General features: G+C 40.1%; 1 protein-coding gene across 9 annotated transcripts in view; it reads left to right on the top strand.

Annotated features, from left to right (window-relative positions):
• LIMCH1 (LIM and calponin homology domains 1) overlaps positions 1 to 20,840 on the top strand; it is a 166,818-nt gene that overhangs the window by 9,740 nt on the left and 136,238 nt on the right. The window contains exon 1 of one of the 9 annotated variants that reach the window (XM_048941439.1): positions 12,897 to 12,919. The exons of the other annotated variants lie outside the window; for them this stretch is intronic. The gene's annotated coding sequence lies outside the window, so the exon portion shown is untranslated. Of the gene's footprint in view, positions 1 to 12,896; positions 12,920 to 20,840 lie in introns of those variants that run through there. 9 annotated transcript variants of the gene reach the window in all.

Genomic DNA, 20,840 nt, shown 5'->3' with positions numbered 1-20,840 from the left:
GTTCTAATACTGGAACTTGCCATCTCCAAAGGTAGCAGAGTTGAAGGGGAAAAAAATCTCAAGCAACTAAAACTAGAGAGCCAAGAAACTCAGCTGAATTTGTACTTCAAGAACAGGCTGCAGATTGGCACAAATAGTGGTAACCTTTACTCTGACTTGAAGAAGCCTTTCTTTTGCGTAAGAGTAGGCTGATGCCCATAAATAACTGTTTGCAAGTGGGAGGAGAATGGTTGCATGGCTACAGAGGACACAGGGCTGAGATTAAAATCTCTTCATGGTGCTTTGCTTTGCAAGCAGTGTGTTCAGAGAACTCACAGGGCTGCGTTATGCCCTTATAGTTCCAGCAGAAGGTCATGGCTCTGACAGAATGTGCAGGTTTTCTTCCAACATCTCAGAACAAATAGAATAGGTATGGATTTGAGGGTTACACTTTTGTTATTTTCCCTCCCAATTTGCTACTTGGCAGTGAGTATCTTCTGACTGGGTTTGTGGAAGGGTAGGGAGGAATGAGGAGAGATAGAAGTGGCTGACTTGTCTCTGTGAGGGCATCATAGGCAAGTATGGCAGTGTCCTGAACATTCAGCTGAATGCCTTGTGAGTAAATGTTGTTCAGATTCATTTCAGTGGGCTAACTTGCATGTATTGTAGCAACAGAGAGGTCAAAGCTTTCTTTAAGTCCAGAAGCATAACTATAAACATGTAATCTAAACAGGGGGGAAAAAAAAATGCAAGTATGTGAAAGTTCTTCTGTTTCTCTTTTTCCTGAATCTGATGTGTTGTTTTTTAAGGTGGTGGTGGTTTGGAGAAAACGAAAGTCTTTATTTTGGAGCACACATGTGCAGTGTGCATCTTCTGCCAGGGTTTGGACTGATTGAAGGTAGCCAAGGGAATGAACTGTTTTCCAGAAAAATGGCACCATCAAGGAAGAGAAAAGTCTCAGAGTCAGTGAATTGTAAAGGTGACTCTCTCAAAGCTGAAAGAAATGATACAAACCCTTAGCCTTACATCCCACCCCTCCCAAAACCAATTCTTATTTTGACAAGGGGCCTTCAGTTTTGGAGTAACATGAAAAAAAGGCATAAATCAACAAAGCTCAAGCAACTCAAATTATCTTTTATTAGAAACAGCTTGCCTTTCTATGGAGAAGCAGAAATACCCTCGAAACATTTTAATTACGAACATGCAGATCTCCAGGCTTGCTGGGGCCGTATTTTCTCCTCTCAGATCAGTGCCACCCTGCCTGCACTGCCCTTTGGCCAAGTGCTGGACTGATGGCCACCGCTTCTGGGTGAGCACTCTGCCCATGGGCACAGGGAACTGCACGCCTCTGTGGGACAGTGTGGCACACAGCCACGTCTGGCATGGAGGTGGTGGCTGCTGCACCACGCTTCCTGGCATCCTGAGCTTCTTAGATTGGCGTAGCACAGCTGAGGGGTCAGACATGCCCTGTGTGAAGGCAAGTGTAAGGGGAGCCGGGCGTTAAAAATAAAGCTGGTGGAGCTGCAGAGTAATTTCACCTCCCTCACATATCTCTCAGTGATTATTTCTCTTGGATAGCAGCAGCCACTTCCATTCGCAGAGGCGCACTCCGTGTTGTGCTCTGCAAGGAACATCACACGGAATTAATTGCAGCTGCCCTTCTGAAGGATGTGCTTCAGTTGGTGCTGGAGTTCTCTCAGAGTATGCCAAACAAAAAGATTTGTCATTTAAAACTGTCTCTGTAATAAATACTTTGCTACTTTGTTCCTTCCCGTCATTTTGCTTCTCTTGACTAGCTTCAGGGGAGAAAGTAAGCAAAGCTGCTGTAAATGGCTGTGGGATAACCATGGAAATTCACAGGGGTAGTTCTGAGACAACATTCCTGGCAGTTTGAGTCTTCCAGAGCTTGGGAGTCTAACCATTAATTTCTTTTCATTGTAGTTTGCTAGTCTCTCTGAAGTAGTAATGCAGCATAATAGGTTTAAGTCTTTGCTTTTTTTTTTTTTTTTTTTTTTTTGGATTTCAACCAAGACACTTGAGAGCACGTTCTAGTTGTAGGCACTTCTGGTGTTGTGGTTCCCCACTTTCCCTTCAGCATTTGTTAGTTTCTCAGTGCAGTGCTTAAGCCTACAATGCCATACAGGCTTTTCTTTTTCATTTTAGAGCTGTGTGGAGGAAACTTGCTTTTTAACTTCCCACATGAAGGGCCTCGAGGAAATCAATACATTAAAGCCAGAGCAGACTTCTTCAAAGTGCTGCGATCTCAAACTGTGCTGAAAGCTTTTGTTTTCTGCCTTTTTCCTGTTCTTAGCATCTCTCAGGAGGAGGAATGTAAGGGGTTGTCTGCACAGGGGAAGGGGATAATCATGCTCCTGTATGGCCTGAGAGTACATGCTCCATATGACTATGAGAAGCAGGCTACCAGAAGTAGCACTGCTGGCAGCCTTGGCACAGGATGGGGACCTCAGTGTGAAAGTTTCCCATGGCTCATGCTACAAGGGAATAGGTGCTGCTGAAGAGCAGGGGGTTGGTGCTGACTATGGGTAGTGAGTGTTTTCCAGTATATGCTTATGATAGGGGTGCTTCAAACAGAAGTGAAGCTTCAGGGTAATAGCATCTACTGCTATTCATAGGCTCCTGGAGGTCTCCTGGAGTCCAGCAGCTTCTTAGAAGTCAGCATAGTGATTCTGCCACTATTTCTAACCTTAGTATATGGTGGCAAGCTCTGACCAGCTTGTGGGAAAGGGATAGATGGCAATTGATGCAGATAAACTGAACCACTTTAGAAAGAAAATGAAAGCTTGTTATTTTCTTTTAGGATTGAGAGGGAAGAGGTAGGTATCTGAAACACCAAATGGAACGGAGGAGCAAAACATAAGCTCCTGTTTTGTTGTGGAGGAAGAGGCCTTCAGATGTAATTACAACTGTGTACAAAGCATAAGTGGTTGGTAAAGCAAATATGATAGTGTCATTAGATCTGTGCCTGGCGGAGGGAGATTTGTTGGTACTTGGTGTTTACTTAGAGTATGAGGAAAATGTTTAATATCTTCAATGAAAAGTGTGTTAGAACAATGACTCTTCTATGTGTAGAAAGCCGTTAGTCCAGGGAGAAGTGTGTATTCTCATGCCCTGTGTGTGCCAGTATATTGTGCAATTTTCCACAGGACAATGGCATGAGATGAAAGGAGCTGCAGTCTGATGATTTCTCCATGTGCAATTGCATGTATGGATCTCTTGAAAGTATCTACAAAAAACACACTCAGAGCAGTGTGTGTGGATCTGCAAGATTGTCCTTCTCCTCAGAACTAGGATTTCTTGATAGCAGAAGCTGTTGGAAGGAAAGAGCATATGTGGGAATTTCTGGAGTATATTAAGTATAGCCTTTGCTCCTGGTGCTGTGATGGAAGATTTGGACTAATAAAATTGAGAGAATCATGACTTTGTTCTTGCTAATAAAGCAGAATGACTATCTTGCTCATCAAAGCCTATCTAACTTTTGGATGGCTCAGTGCTTTGGGCCATTGTACTCACCATTTGTGGGGGCAAATGTGTGGGAACTGCTGAATCACGGCCTGAACCTCTGATTGATCACCTGAGGTGAGCAATGAGTCAGACATGGAAGCACAGGTGAAGGCAATTCACCTGTGCTGCCAGAAGGGTGGAGCCTGGCTGCACCTCTCCTAGAGCCATTTAAGAGCTGACTGCCAGTGGGAATGGATCTCTTCTGGAGATCCCTTCTCTGGAGTTCTGCAGCGAGCCCAGGATGCAGGTAAGCCTTCTATCTATTCTCCTTTTTTGTTATTATAGTCTGCTTTGCCAAACTCTCTTGTTTGTTTCATAATTAGGACATCTTTATATTAATTGACTATACAGAAAGGTTGGGTGGATTTTGCCTTCTGTAAATGGCTGCCAAGGAATCTGTCAGTTAATACAGAGCAGATGAAGTGGCAAAAGGTGCATCTTTGTCATGTGGATGCTGCCAGCTGGCTGCATACTATGTGCCCAGAGTGTTTTAGATATCTTTATGTGGAAAAACGGTTATTGCAAACTCTCTGGAGTAACTTGTGTTTAATCATCCATTCTCCTTGTATCTTCTGGTGCGTATAATATCAAGATTTTTCTTATTGTTCCTGTGTTTTGGCATAGGTAGGTCTTTTTAACAACTGTCAAACCTGCTTCACCAATTGAAGAGCTACCGTAGGAATTTGAGTAAAATTCTTATGTAAGACTTCTGTTATCTCTTATTACCTGTACTGTATGTTGGCACTTACCCAGATGTGGGTAAGGTCTTGGCTCAGAGCTGCTGCTATTCCTGGAGCTTCTGATGAATGCATTTGAAATATCTTTATCCTCTTTCAACACTGGGGCAAGCCAGTCCAAATCTGATGCAGAGGGGAAAAAAAAAAAAAAAAAAGTTTTGTAAAGGGAAAAGATTAAGAGGAGGGGATTTTGGAGAGAGAGCATCAAGAGAAGGCAACCTATAGTGAATGGGCACTTCAGAGAATATAACCTAAACCAGGCACTTTCTAATTCACTGTAAAATTATAGTTGTTGTTTATTTTCTCCTGCTCTGGGTGAGGTCTGGTTGGCATCTGGATGGCAGGCTTGATCATGATGCAGGGGAGGTGCAGGTTGTTCTGCTGGAAGTATGAGATTGCCATGCTAGTTTCAGTAAGATGTTCAAAAGATTCTCAAATAGCTTCTTTGGTAAACAGATTCTGTGAAGTTGTTTCTTTTCTTAATAGTTCTTTTGCACCAGCGTTTAGTATGCCTTTCCACATTGAGAATGAATATGTACTAGCTTACTATATCTTCTCTTTGGAAGAGACTTGTATACCTCTCAATTTGTTCCTGGAGTTATGCTGCTGTGTTTCTGAAGAGAACAGTTGTTTCCTTATGTGGTTCTGCCATCCTCTCTCATACTCTCATTTTTAATGCAGAAGACGATGGCAGACAGTAGTTAAACTGTGGTGTTAGTTCTTGCTCTTCACCTTGAGGTTGGCTTGAAATGTATTGCTTTCCAATTGTAGGCAATTGTTCCTCTGTTCAAGATGAGCGGTGTAGCATCCAGGCAGCTGTTTTGCTGACATCATTCCCAGTTAGTTATTCACTTGGATTAAAGGCTTTCTGCTGTCAGAACTCTTTACTGGGAGCATGCCGTCACTTAGCAGACCCATTAAACAACTAATTCTGCACTGCTTAAAAATTTTTCACCTCTCTTGCATCCTTTGTATTTAGAGTTATAACCTCTCTGCCCTGTGGGCAAAGAGTACAGAGTTACCATAAATACCCTTTTTTTTCCCCACAATATTTTCAAGCCAAGAACTTAAAAGCCAGACTTTTGTTCAGCTTTGCTTGTTCTGGGGCACTACAGATACTGTCTGTGTGCTTGAGGCTCTGTATACAGGTGTTCCACAAACACTTAGTGAAGTCTTTCGGCAACAAGGAAGTCTCTCTCAGCATGTATTTGTATTGTTCACTTCCTGAAGACTGTTATTGTAGTTTCCATGGTTAGTCACATAGGTAACATAGTCCTGGGAAGACAGTTATTTTAACAGCAGTGTTGATGCTGCCAATGCCTTTTCTGTGACTTCTTGTTTGTGCAGTTGGTGCTGATCAATGCCCTCCTCCTCGTCTCTCATGGAGGTGGCACCATGTGTTCTTGCCAGCACAGTTGGGCCAGATGTAGCTAGAAGGAAGTACTTCTTGGGTTTTGGACCCTTGGTACTCAAATGATCATTCCTCTCTCTTCTCTGCTTCTTAGCAGTTACCTGGAAGTTACCTTGTGTGCTATTGTGTGGGAGCTCCAGTTTTAAGCTGAGGTACAAGTGTTCCTCCTTTAATTAAAATCAAGAATCAGTAATTTAGTTGGAGCTGGCACTGATCCATGCTGGATAGAGAAGTTTTATTTCCTTAAGTGTTGTTTTGCTGCTGATCAGCAGATAGAAGGAAGGTCTCTGATTCAATCCATGCCCTTAAAGCATCAGTTTCTTTTCTAATACATTTTTCACTGGCCTTGGATCTCTTGCATGATGAAGAGAATGTACTGGTCTCCCACGATCTGTATCTGATTTCAGCTTTAGAGACACGTATTCTCACATTGTGTCTGTATAATGTTCAGTAAAATTCTAGAGAGAATTGTGATAATGCCTTTAATTTTTATCAAGCCAACACCCTTTCCCTGGCCTCATCAATTTGTTCTGGTTTATTCTGCTGCCTGAGTGCACTGAATAAATTCTGTATGCTTCTGGTGAGCAATTCTCTTGTGGATTTAATCATAGGTGTGAAAGGAGAAGAACAAAGGTGGTTTTCATTATTAGGAAGAACAAAGCCTTGAACAGAAAAGAACTGATGGCCCTTTCAACAAGAGATAAGTTTCCAGTACTCTGTCCAGCTGATGTATGTTGTATTTTTAGACTTCAAGTTTGGTTTTTAAGCTAATATACATTTGGAAAATATTTGGGTAAGTAGGTATGTGTGTTTATGAATATAATCTGACACAAAAGGATTCATTCTGTAGAAAGAAAAAATGGTGTTAAATCATATTTTAGTAATAATATTTCCTGCTACTCTGTTCGTAATACAAAAGTACATTTTGAAACTGAAGTCTATAAAAAGAAAACTGAATTGTTTGCTTAAATTTCACGAGCAAAAAGACTTAATATGTAATTACTGAAAAATGGATAGATCATGGCTTTCTCGGCCTTTGCCTGGCATTCTCCTTTGCTGAATTTGTGTGCTACAGCCTACAGGCATTCCTGTGTAATTCTTCTGTTATGAATATCACCTGGAGTTTGACAGCCTTCAACAGTGGCTCAGGCTGGAGGCAAGATTCTATCTGCATGTGGCTTTTTTAATTATTAAATCCTGGATTAAGATATTCCATAAGTGTGTGTTTTGGTAGAGTATGTTTACTCATTTCTATTGGTGGTGGTGATATTTCATTTCCATGTTGAGACAAGGCACTCGCTGGCTTTGTCCTCCCACACTCAGATTTTAGGGTCATGCCTGTAGTGTGGTAGAGTGACTCCTGGTCTGTTGTTAGTGGTTTTTGTTGATTAAAGTTATACCTTTAATCGTTTACAGAAGATGTGTAATTTATGAATTCAGCACACTTCATAAGGATAACCTTGCTATCTTCTGTTAGGTTAATAGAAGCAAATTTCATCACCCAAAGGATAAACGATCGGTTGTTTGGTATGGGGAAAATAAATGACTTGCATTTCTTAGATACATCAGTTTATTTTAAATTACTATTGTATTTTTAATCAATTATAGTGAATTTTATTACCATGCAGAATTGAGGATGGTTCAGTGTATTCATCGTAGGATACACAACTTCCTATACCAATAGATCTTTCACATTTACTGTGCAGAAAGTCCAGCTTGGTGCCCTTTTGAACAGCAGAAAATGTAAGAAAATGGATAAATATTAATGCAAATAATCATTTGCTGTATATGTAAATATCTCAGCAGTGTACAGGCTGCTGCTCGAATTTTAGCTTCTGCTAAAACCCAGTCAAGCTATTTGACTTCAGGGCAGCCCAAGAAAGCTTCTCTCAGTCTTCTCCCCCTTTTTTTTTTTTTTCTTTTTCCTTACTGTTTTTCTTTTGAGCATATGCTTCCTTTGACTGTTTAGTCCTTTGGCCGTTCATCTCCTGCCTGGTGCTCACAGCATTTGTTAGATTGAACTGCACATAAAAACTTAAAAACAGACAATTACCAAAAGCACTTCTGTATTCCTGCTACGGAAATAGATGGGTTTCTATTTCACTCATGCAGTACCCAGAGTCTTGGAATCTGCTTTCACTGAAGACTGCTAAACATTCGTGAAGTGAGGGTTATTTGAATAATTACATTTGCAAGTTTCTGTCTTCAGCCTTGGAGAACATGATGAAATTTGCAGGGTCAGGGCTGCTAAAAGAATAGAATATTGTTGTCTCCGCAAGCTCAATTCCCCTTCATGGGCATGCATATTAAATACATGGTCACTGCTGTCTTTCTTCCAAGTATCTCTTTAGTGAACAAAATGAATGGTGCTGCTCTTAATGAACAGCTATTCAGTGTTTCACTTTCTGCTTACTGTTCAACGTGCAGTCCTGTGCCACGTTTACTATGTGCTATTCAAACCAAATCCTGAGGGCAGAATTCCTGACTTTCTCAGACTCTTTTAGCGCTCATCACTACAGTATCTTTGCAAAAAAATGTACTTTGCAAACAAGAGTCTTTTTCATGTCATTATTGGCCCTGTGATGTGGAGAACATCAATTTGAGACTGTATTCTAGTTTGCAACTCCTTAGACCTTGCATTCTTTGCAGCGTAGTTGGCATTCTGTAGCATTATGGAGGCAAAACTACAGCTCTCTTCTATGCATTAGGATGCCAGACGATCCTAGTAAATGAGGGATGTGTGACTAGTGATCAGCTATTAAAACCTTGTTATAAATAACTTAATAAGAAACACTACTGAGTATTGTAGCAAAAGCCAGTATAGTCAAATCTCAGAGCAAGATATGTGATTATTTGGCATATAAAATTATCTCTTCAGCTGCCTGCAATTCTTTCCTGCTTGTGCTCCATACACACAAATTATATGAGCAAGGAAATGTCATTGTCCTTGCCTGAACTGTTTCTCTGTAAGGCTCTCAATCTGTCTCCTTTGATGTGATACTAAATGACCTAATGAAGTTTTCTTGCTTTAATATCAGCTCTTTATCATTCTCAGGCAGTTTCCTTGTCTCCTGTTTTCTTGGTGACATTCTTCCTGTGTCTCAGTGGACTGTGTGCTTTGAAGCTGACGCTGACCTGAATGAGAGAGCAGTGTGGGTGCTGTGGCATCACAAGATTTGGAAATGTGTTCCAGTAAGTGAATCCTTACTGGTTCTAAGTGGAGGGAAGCAAAGCTGAAATGCCTTCAGCTAGAGTTATATTTTTTTATTCTACCAAGGTAGAATCCTTCTGCTCTGTTTCCCTTACTAATAGCTGCTGTAATTATGAGTATTGTTTTGATAAGCATTGTAGACCCTCTGTCTTGACCTTCCTTGATAAAGCCCATCAAAGTTATTTTTCAGTGTGACTCACTGTATGCATTTCATCTGGAATATTTTTCATCTTTATGATTGCTTTCTGGAAATAAGAAGTCATGAGTTAGGAGTCTGTACATTAGGAATTTTGGAATGACCTTCAGTAATGGAGTGGTCTGGGACAGACTAGTCAGTAACATCTGTGCTCTTGTGTGGAATCGTCAATTCCTTGGTATGCAGGTTGTTGGAATTCTTTGGCTGAAATTCAGAAAGTGGAGGTTAATAGATCAAAACTTGTCTGTCATAGAAACTCTGGAAATATACTGTTAATTTGTCTTGGTGGTGGATCTGCTTGATATCACTATGCTATTCTAAATCTGCTTTATCTCAATAACATCTTCACTAACTTGTTAAAATAATAAGAAGTCAAGCTGTAATGAGTCATTTTATACCCATCGTTCTCATGGTTAAGGTTGTTTTTTTTTTTTTCTTTAAAATCTAACACATTTTGTGGCAAATCTGAAGTAGGGATCTATTTTATTTTTATTATTGTTTAAATCTACAAATATCACTTGCTTCTTTTGACACTAGGGGGATGGTTTTGACTCAAGGGGAATGGTTTTAAACTGAGACAGGGGAGGTTTAGGTTAGCTATTAGGAGGAAGCTCTTCATTCAGAGGGTGGTGACACACTGGAACAGGTTGCCCAAGGAGGTTGTGGATGCCCCATCCCTGGAGGCATCCAAGGCCAGACTGGATGTGGTTCTGGGCAGCCTGGTCTAGTGGCTGGCAACCCTGCATATAGCAGGAAGGTTGAAACTAGATGATCATTGTGGTTTTTTCAACCCAGGCCATTCTATGATTCTGTGACTCTACTATGACATTTAAAAACTGCATAAAGATATTGGGTACATTGAACAAGAACAGATGCATGTAATTTTTTTGTAGTGGTGTGTATGGGAACTGTTGGATCATAACCTGAACCAGTGATTGAGGTGAAGAGGCATAGCCAGCCCCAGGAGCAAGTTACCTGTGGGACCAAAAGGGGTCGTCTCCTCCCTAACCTCCTTTAGGGGATGGCAGCCATAAAGGAATGATCTGTACTTGGGACCTCTGAAAGCTGTCTAGTCCAACTGCCCCGCAATGCAACAGGGACACCACAGCCAGATCAGGTTGCCCAGAGCCTTATCCAGCCTTGCCTTGAAAGTCTCTAGGGACAGAGCATCAACTGCACTAGGTAACCTGTTCCAGTGCCTCACCACCCTCACTGTAAAAAATTTTTTCTTTATATCTAACCTGAATCTACTCTCCCTGAGCTTGAAGCCGTTTCCCCTTGTTCTGTTGCCACAGACCCTGCTAAAGAGTCTGTTTCCTTCTTTCCTGTAGCCCTCCTTTAGATACTGATAGGCCACTATTAGGTCACCCCTCAGCCTCTTCCAGGCTGAACACTTCCAGGTCTCTCAGCCTGTCATCACAAGAGTGGTTCTATGGATCGTTTTTGTGGCTTCTCTGGATGTGCTCCAACATGTCTACTTCTCTCCTGTACTGAGGACTCCACATCTATACATGATCAACAAGTCAATTCAGTATCACAGGAGTATGATCAAGAGTCCAAGCGGTATGTCTGGTGTGATCCAGAATACAACAGTATTTTGAACTTTTGAACTTAAAACACACTGAAGTTCACAGTTATTAGGAATTTGACAAAAGGTTCTTTAAAGAATATTCAATCTGAACCAGTGTGCTTGGGATTTCTTTTTTTTGTCTTCATAGTACTACTTTGAACATGTACCAGTCTTGTCATAATACAGACTGTTCAGTGCATTTGAAAGGACAGCACTGTCTCAACATAAAACCTTTCAGTTAGGAAATTTCTGGAGTAAAATTGATGCAAACTGTTGATAAGATCATGTTCATCTTTTAGCTGGTGATTCTGTTCCACCATGATACTGGGAGATCTAAAGAGGTGTGTGCCAAGAGCGTATGTGTACACACATCCACACCCTACACCAACCATACATTTAAAAATTGTCACCTTTCCCTCCAGCTAATTCTTGGAATACTCTGGAGATAGTAAAGCAGTAGTATCAAATTGAGGTCCAAGGTTTCTTCAAGTCTTGCCTTGGTGACTTGTCAGGTTGTAAAACATTTCGGCTATGTGGAGGGTACATGACAACATGCTTATTGTTACAACAAAAGCTTGTTTCTTTCTTTTTAAATCTGCTTTTGCACTGTGATTGTAACGTGAACTTATCTCCATAAAGGCTTCAGGGAATTGGGAAAACTATATTTAAGTTTTAGGATGTCATTATAAGAATTCTAGTACCATTTTCATAAGACATGCTGATAAAGGGAATCTTATCTGTCTGGCTTTGAAGCACAGGGTCTACATCATACTAGTATCTTTTGGTGTGCTGGCATGAAATCATCTCTCAAAACAATAGCTGCACTATGACAGTGGGCAGAAAGAGAGGATAGACTCCCAAATGAGGGCACAAGGAAGCAGAATGAAAGTTTTGGCTGGAACCCTGGGAAAATGCTTGCAGCTAGTGTCTCTTGTGGAAATGAGGAGAAACTTGAGATTTTAGCACAAGGTAGCTTTGTGCAGGTTTGTGTTGATGGCAAGGAGAATGTGGAAAGTTGCATGGCAGACACTTGATAACCAGGCACCAAGAAAAGTATCTTATAAAACTGAGAAATGCCCCCTTTTTCCCTGAAGTAGCTGACCTTGAAGTTAGGGTTGGAGCTGGTAAAATGAAGCTAACCAGAAGAGGATTAAGCAGATTTTTCAAGCTGGGGTGTGCCTACTGCACTAACTTGATCTGGAATTCATTTTATGCTAACTTTAGAAAAAGCCTCAAATATAGTAAAGAGGGTAGCTGTATCCTGCAGATAAGAGTGCAATTATCACAACTGAGTCTTATTTCTTTCCCATTCCTTCATATATGTGAGCACCATTCGGCTTCTTATTCTTTAAATTGTGGAAAAAAGGCTGCTGACTATCTCTGTGCTTTCTTGAGTGCTACTGCAGAAAGCCTTGGAGAAGACAGGCATGATTTACTAGTCTGTGTGTAGTTAACCTCAGCCTTCAAGTTTTAGAGTTTGGGCTGTAGAATATGTTTTTGTGGGCTCATTAATAGATTTTTAACAGTGATGTCTCTGAGCAGATGATCTCATAGAATGAATCTGAAAATGTTGTGACTCTTCTGAAGTCCTATTGAAGTTTTTATTTAATTTTATACTGGAAGAACATAAAGCTTTTGCAGTTAAAAATAAGTAAATAAAAGCAGTGCTTTACTGACATATGATATTGAGTTCACCCATTTGGTATTATTGAGGATCCAGTTTCTAAGTACAAATATAAATGAGGAGCAAATAAGCAAGCAGGCAAGTGTGCATATAAAGATTTGCAAAAATAACTCTTGTCACAGACCCGAATTTGAATAAATTGATTAAAGTTTTTGTCACATCTTAGCACTTAGAGACTTTTTTTTAATAGTATGTAAATGTAGTAAATAAAATAATCTAAATATATAATTTTTCTTACTCGACTTTCTCACAAATAGGATTTCAGGTCACTTCAACTAAATATTTGAGTTTTATGTAGAATAGCTTTTTTGGTGTATTGATTTTTTTTTTTTTTTTTTTTTTTTTTTGACTCAAAAATAGGGTGTCAAAGCCTCAACTTGTTCTATGAGTTCAGAGACTGGAGATTTTTGTGACTGTCAGAATGAGGAGCATCACCATTTTCATCTCACAGGAAATTGAGTTTGAACATAACAGTGTTATGACATTCAGTTGAAGTTCATTTTGGAAACGTTCTCATTATTTATGAGTCAAAGCAGTACGACACACAGAGCCTGAAGTGGGATTTTGATTGCTTTTATTCCATCCAGCCATATAAACAACGTTGAATATGTAAGTCTGCGACACCTTTTACTATTCTCTGCTTCCACTCTTGTTTTAATCTTTTTCTTGTACATCTACTGATCAAAATGAGCCCCTTAGAATTACGAGGAACAATTAACTGGCATAGATCTCCTTATGGTTGCTGAACCCCAGAATGGGCTCAGCTATTGATGTGGGCAACCAGCAAGCCTCTGGCCTGACTCTTTGCTGTTCAGAAGCTTCCCAAGTGCTCTTGTGGCATGGTGCCTTTGACAGTGCCTGGATACCTCAGTAAAGCTAAGAACCTGCTATTTGCAACTCTTTCAGCCACGCCATTGAGCCTATGTGAAAATACTTCCCCCTTGCTTTTTCTCCTGCTATTATTTTCATGCATGTGGTTTTTGGCCTTGCAACTGATACTCCTATGAGGCACGTGCCCAGAGGGGCAATTCCTCCTGGTGTGAAAATCACCCCACTTTCTCTCTTTTTCATTATCTCTTGCTTTGTAGGTGTTAGCCTGTGTTAGAGGGAAAAAAAAAAAAGACATTGCACATCAAAGTATTTGAGTCCTTAAATACTTGATACTTGATGATATCTAAATACACAGGCAATCTTAACAGCTAATCAGCGTGCAGCTCTCTTGCCACTAATTTACATTCTCCAGTCAGCGCTAGTAGCATCCTCTATGGGAACAACCACTGGGCTGTTCAAATTTTGGTGGACATTATGTAGTACTAAGCAAAAAAGCATGGCAAAAATCTTAGTGGTTTTTGGTCAGGGGAGTCTGACATCTGGTGGGAACTGTGTAGAGGCCCGGAATGCGATGAAGAAAAAGTAGCATCAAATCCTAAATAATCTGATACTTTGTCGTCCTGTGGTTGCATCTTGATGTCTGGATTTCCAGTGGTAGTGGAGTCAAGCTTTCCTGTGAATGATCACAGAATCACAGAACTGTAGGGGTTGGAAGGGACCTCCAGAGATCGAGTCCACCCCCCCTGCCAAAGCAGGTTCCCTACACCAGGTCACACAGGTAGGCATCCAGGCAGGTCTTGAACATCTCCAGAGAAGGAGACTCCACCACCTCCCTGGGCAGCCTGATGTTTACAGACACTTTGTGCTACATTTAAGGAGTGTTAGTACAGTTCTGGCCAGTCCCTAACATCACTGCGTGTAGGTGAGGGGCTGACAAGATGTCATCCTGCTGCCCTGGTCTGTGCCCCTCTGTGCCTCTGCAGCTTGCCTACATTCAGATGGCCAGCAAAAAATCCCACACTTCTTCTGTTTAGTTCAAAGATGAGAACAAATTATTTGGCTGGGGAAACAAACAACCAAATGACAACAAATAAAAGGACTGCCGGAGTATGATTGAAATATACATTGTTTCAGGGAAGCTGAAGACAACTCCATCCTTTTCTTCTGAACATCAGTTGAAACAAAGTGAGTTTCTGACATGGACTCAGCAGATGCCAGACAGATGCTCTGTCTCAGCTCTTGGGAATTGGTAGTTTGGGCTTTTTTGTCCATGTGGCTTTTTCCTGGTTTTTTTTTCGCCTTTCATTTTCCTTTCCCCTTTAAGGGACAATTATGAAACTCTGAAACTCTTGAGTATCAAGGTGTTCCTACTTGCAGTTGTGTTTGTATGCATGTGTGTGTTCATTAAGCTATCCTGAGCAGTCCCTCAGAGGGCAGCTGAGGTAGTCCTGCCTGGTGCCAAACCCTGCACTGTGCTCCTCTTGTGATGTTGCTTACAGCTGTTGGGCTGAAGTGTCTCAATTAGCTGTAGAATTAATCTGGTAGGAAAAGGCTGTTTCTTTTTCTCTTTTGCGGTGGACATCTTCAAGATAATTCAGGTCTGTGACTTCTGACTATATCACTCTTTCTGTCCTCTAACAGTAAGCCATTGCAGCAGGCCTAAATGGCTTCTTTCTTATGGACAAATTTAGGAACTGCTATCATGTTGCTTGTAGTTCCTGGCATGCAGTAACTGGTAGATCTGGGAACAAATGTCTGTGCAATGATATATTTGATACCATTTGAACTATGGAATGCCACTCCACCCTCAGCCCCAGTTTATTTCTCCATTTCCCATCCCCCTAGGTCTTATGGAACTGCCTAATGGTTTAGAATTCTGACAGCTCTTAAGGATGACAAAGTCCAAATGTTTTTCCAAAAGATGGAGAAAATGTTCTATTTTCAGAACATGACACTGAAGCTTTTATTACAAAAAAGTTAAGTCCTTCAGAAATTCAAAATATTCAGGCTATAAATCTGGCCTTTGTAGTAAAATGGAGTCTGTAGCGGACACGTGTTGAATCTGTGGTGTGAAAAAACGCAGTGAAACTGCAGTTACTTAAGCCTTGTTCCATGATGTCTTGCTTTCCTATGGGATACTGGAAGCTTCCATAGCTTCTCCCTCTGTGGCTGATACTGTGCCCCTTGCAGTTTCTAGCTCTTGTAATTTAAGCAGTGGAGAAACAGAAAAATAGAATCTTGTTCACAACTTTGCAGTCCCAAATAATTCATTTTACGAAGGGCTTCTACCTTTTTTTTTTTCTTCTCGTTTCCTATTTGTTCAGTATTAGCAATGTGTTCAAAGCAAGTGTTTCTAACTTATGACCTTAGGAAATATGAGTGCCAGCTGTATCGTGTGCATTGTCACTTAATTTTGAAATTACTAGTAGACTGATCTCAAAATTATGGTTTTAATTCATTTCATTACACTCAGCCTTACATGGCTTACTGATAAAGTGGTAGACATAATGGTATGTTGGGGTGAAGTATGACAGGGGTGAGGTAACGTGTGGTTGCATTTGACAGGTAGGTGGATGTATACTAACTCAAGGGAGGGCTTGATTCAGGCTGTTTGCTAGTTTTTAAGGCTGGGAGGCCATAGAAAACGAAAAGTTGTTTTTCTTTGAGACATCTGATCTATAAAATGCTGAAAGAGGACATTAAGGATGGAGGATGTTGTTGGAGAATGTTATGCATGTGGTTCCTGTTGATCTTTCAGATTGTTGTTGGTTTGTGTTTGTTTTTTTTTTTTTAGCTGCTCTTCATGTTTCAGTTTGTTCCTATCATGAATGATCTCTTGCAGTGTACTACGCAATCTCTCACAGTAATGGCTTCTGGGAGTCTGAGACTTGAATAAAAATCAGACTTGTGGGGGATCCTGTGGTCATGAAGGTTTCTGATGCTCAAAGCTGGACAGCTGAGGAAAGGGCAGCCAAGCCGTAAACAATGGATTTATGTTTGCTCTATGACTAAATGAAAACAATTCTTTTAAGCTGGACTATTGCTGAGGTTTAACTTTCCATAAGTCATATCTCACCAGTACTTGCCAGCATTTCTGGCCAGATGCAGTACAATGGCTTATGTCCTCTGGAACAGAATTTGGAGGCCTTATATACTTGGATGCTTCGCTTATTTCTGGCTGCTATGAAATGTCATCATCAAACTTATGCATTAGGCTTTTTTCAGTTGCACAGGTCAAAACACACATTGGCAGGAAGGTTCTGTGGAATAGGGGGCAGGAAATTTCACTGGACAGGAAAAATGGCATTGCTGATAAAAAAAACATCATTGCAGTGTTGGCCTTGATTGTTAAGCATTGGGATTGGAAAAAAAAATAAGGCTTTTGGTTTGTATTAAATGATGTTAAGGTAAAGGAGCAGAAGTTGATTTGAGTATATATATGTGAGACTTTCTCAGGAAAGAGGCTAAAATTGCCTGCTGCTTTTTTCTGTATTATAAAATCACCCATATTTATGCACTTAAATATTTATAATACTGTAAGCATATATAAATATACAGATGCTTTGCTTCTGTTCCATGTTTGTAATAATGATTAGCACCTTCAAGTAATCAATGGAAAGGAAAGTTTGAAGAAGTGGTTCTTCTATTGTACTAAAGAAAACCATGATGTGGAAGTAAATAACACATTATCGTAATCGAGATAATACTTCTGTTACAGATAATGTTATCATCTCTGCCTTATAAGCTACCTGATATTGTGTAAGGAGTCACAACTAGGAATTATCCAACATTCAGCATCTGTACTGTGCTGATCGTTAGACATTTTAAGCATTCTGTGTGAAATTACATCTCTGTGGTGTTTCAGAATATTTGAGAGAGCTCAGAAAATGACCTCAGTGGCAAATAACTTGAATAGTCACTTGATTCTTTGAATTTCACGTATACTGATGACTTGCTGTTGTTGTTGTTGTCCCCAGAGACTTGTACAAGGCATGAAAAGATCTGGAGGAGGAATGTTGTCCTGCCAGGAAAATTTTAATAATTAAAGCTATTTCACAAGAGCAAGGGACTGAGAAAATATTTGCATGAAGGTTTGGGTTTTTTTTTTTTTTTGTGCCTGTAGAATTCCAGTAGCTTTAAAAAATTCTGCTGTTCCTTGCTTATTCCCTCCCAAGTAGTTTATGGCATTCATTAAAATTAATCTTGACTTTGACTTGGCATAGAAGTTTTCCATGAAGAAGAACTGAAAATGTAGGAAGATTTGACTGCTAAATACCCTACTAACGTAGCTGAGAACTAGCTGAAGGCACAGGGTATCAATAGATGCGGGGCACATTATTTGTCTTCCAAAACTTTTTCTTTTGCTAACAGAATTATTTCAAATACCACTCCCATTGATTGTTTAGACTCTCCTTCAGACCCTTGGTGCTGCTTCAAAACCAGAAATGGAGCAGTAATGCAAAAGTCTAAGTGTAAATAGAGCTAGGGAGTTGTCTGGCTTTCTTCTTATTACAAAATTACATTTTAGAGACTCAAAGTTTAGAAGGAGGCCTCCCTTTTATAGGACATAAAAAGAAGTGAAGCTGGCTGTGACTTTCAGATCTACCCAAACTCTTCTATAAAACTATAAATAGGATGCTGTCACCACTGAGATTCTTATGGGAGTGAAGTTGAAGACAGTCTCTAACATGCAGTTGCTTGTGATCAAAGTAGTTATTTCTTTTGCAGTCTGGTGCTAAGAGACATTTATAGGTATTGTTTTTGCCTTGGTTAATGTAACCACTGCTTGAATCAGCTTTGTAGAGTGACTTAGGCCCTCTGGTGATGTTTTGTGCAGAGCAGAGTCCTGCCAGGTGGATTAGAGCTGGGAACTGCTCTCATGGTTTGGCCCCTGGGATATTCTCCCACTTGAACCTGAATTGGCTTGTTATGTGACACAGAGTTCGGTGAATGGGGAAAGCAGAGAGTGCTTTGTAGGTTTTTTTTTCTAGTCCTTAACATTACAAGGAACGTAGTTGGCCTCCCTTAGTCCCCGCACCTTCTGTTTGCGTATTATAGTCACATAGCTGTGTAAAGAAAATCAGATCATCTTGCTTATTGCATATCTACAGCTAGTTAATCAGATTTAAGAGAGGATCCCACTTATCTTCACAGGAGGTGGGTATAGCATGTCTCAGCTTTGAGTTGTTTCTCAACAAGCTGGTGTGATGCCGCTTGGTAGTTCCAATGAAGAATACCTATCTGCTGTATTTTTCATATTAATTTACTGGTTTCAGTTTCTGAACCAAACTTTTACTGACACTTCTGACGCTTTAATTGAAGTGAAAAACAGTCTTAGTATTTAGTGACTCATTTTTGCAGCTCCTTTTGTGAAAGGTAGGAACACTTCTTCTAATGTTCTGTCTCTTTCGCACCTTGGTTCAGGTTGGAGTTAAGGGCATTTAATGTGTCTGCTGTGTGGATTTCCTCAGTGTAGGGACTGAAAGCAGATGTGTGAGATGCTTATTCTCTCACACTCACAAACATGCATACAGTGCTAATGAATTTTAACTATGCCACAGATGATGCAATAAATCTATATGGCAGGTTTGGGAGTGTTGTCACTCGTAGATATATGCTATGTTACATCCACCTTTCTTTCTGTTCTCCCCTCTTCCCAGTGTTACTTATGTTTAAACAAAAGGCATATCAGGATGACAGCTGGTCATGTCAGTAGGAATGTTTTCTTTTTCATTTTGTGACTTAAAAAAAAAAAATAGAGGAATTCCTTTTTTCTTCTTTTTCAGTTGTGAAATGAGTTAGCTGGTTGTATTCACGTTACCATTACACTACCTTACCATAACACTTTCTTATGGTACAGAATGAAACCAATGTATAAGCTTTGGTGGATGGCATTGTTTTGTTTTTGATGTGAATGGGGGACTTCAAAAGAGAAATTCGTGGAAGCAGTGCTCTAAAGAATTTGATTAAGTAGAGTTCTGTATTGAAAGATAAACAACATCCCTGGCAGCAAAGCTTAAAATGACATAATCTTCTGTCATTCATTTCTGTTAGGTTCATCCTTTATGTAATACTTTTGCTATGGACAAAATCACTCTTGAACATGGAGAGGAGAAACAAACTTCTTACATAACTTTCATGGCATTTGCTTTTTAACTCGCTTCCTGCAGCTTAGGCAGTTTTCTGGTCTAATTGAGCTCTCAATTCCATGTCAGTTTTATAGTAAAGGCTTTGTAGTAAACATGCATCAAGCATCCTAAGCTGCTTTTATCCTTTAGAAAATCAGTTGTTTTTACCCTTCATTTTCATCCTAGGATCCTTCCCATGTTCAAGCAGCACAGTATCTGTGCTGTGCAGGTTGCACTCTTTTTCTGTGTTAGCACTGCTGCTGTGAAGCAGAAGAAGGAAGCTGCAAGCCAAGAAAATACTGATGGAGAATTGACTTGGGACTTTGTTGTGGGTGAGGACTGTGATGAACGGTTTGGCTATCTGGAAATCTTTCAGATAATTAATGAGTCATACCACGCAGGGTCCCGTGTCTCACTCCCACCCATAGGCCGACAGGAGAAACACACTGTAATTATGTGTGATGAGTCCAGGCTTATTTTATGCACAGCTGCTGTCCACTGCCAGTGAGCTCTGACTGGGGATTGCATGGGGTGGATACCAGTAAATGCACTCACTGACACTACCGCTGTAGCAGTCCATGAACTGTTTTAGTTTCATCTAAGAGGGGGTGCTTGTTTGGGGCTTGATTTCTCTTGACTTTTAATTGTTTCATGTAGAATTTGGAGTGCAATGCAACTTAGACATCAAGAGAAAGAGAGGATAATAACGAGCATGAAAAGCTGCCATAAAGCATACTTGAGTTTCTGTTGTCTTATCAAAATTATCTCCTTAGAGGTTATAGAAGTTCTGTAGCTAGCAAAGAGTATATGAGGAATTTAAAAGGTGCTGAGTTGTTTTGTTTTGAGCAACAGAGAGCACTTAAAATTCTGTACCTCACACACTGCAAAATTCTAGGAATTGCTGCTGCCACAGAAATTTCAGTGAACCTGATGTTCTACTGGACTTTGCTCTCACCTGAAAGATTATAATGGCTTGTGTATATGAATGACATACAGCTGTTGGAATATGTGTAGGGGATATTTTGAATGCTTTTTTCTGATCAGCTGCTGTATTTTCTTCTGCTTGCTGAATCCAGCAGCCTATGTTGAGTTTTGAATAAGCAGTTTTTCAGAGTTGATTTTTTTTTTTAACAGTATTTCAAGCTAGGACTATTATTTGCAGTTGGTTGCATTTGAGTCGTATCATGAAATAGACTGTCTCTTTAGCGTCTAATAAAGCATAACTAGAAATGCTTGGTGTAATGAGCATGGTTGGAAACTTTAACAATGTGATAAGCAGATATAGATGATCCCCAGTGCAAAATTATGCTTAAACCGATTGAGCAAAAACATTCTAAGTGAATGATTTAGCCACAAATCCAATAATTTTGTAACTTTATTATCTAAAATTGTTTCACCTTTCTCATTTTCTGGATACTGACTGTTGACATGGATTTGTGATAACTTCTGGAGAAAGTGCCCATGGCACAAGATTCAAATAAGTAGCTGAGTATGCAGTTTCAATTTTCTTGACACATTGGGAAACTTATATCAGCAAAATATTAATTTCTCAGAAAGAATATTGTGAACAA

This window comes from Lagopus muta, chromosome 4 (assembly GCF_023343835.1).
Source record: "Lagopus muta isolate bLagMut1 chromosome 4, bLagMut1 primary, whole genome shotgun sequence".
Lineage (NCBI taxonomy): Eukaryota > Metazoa > Chordata > Aves > Galliformes > Phasianidae > Lagopus > Lagopus muta.
Note: the sequence above shows the minus strand (reverse complement) of the source record. Positions and strands in the feature narration are given on the sequence as shown.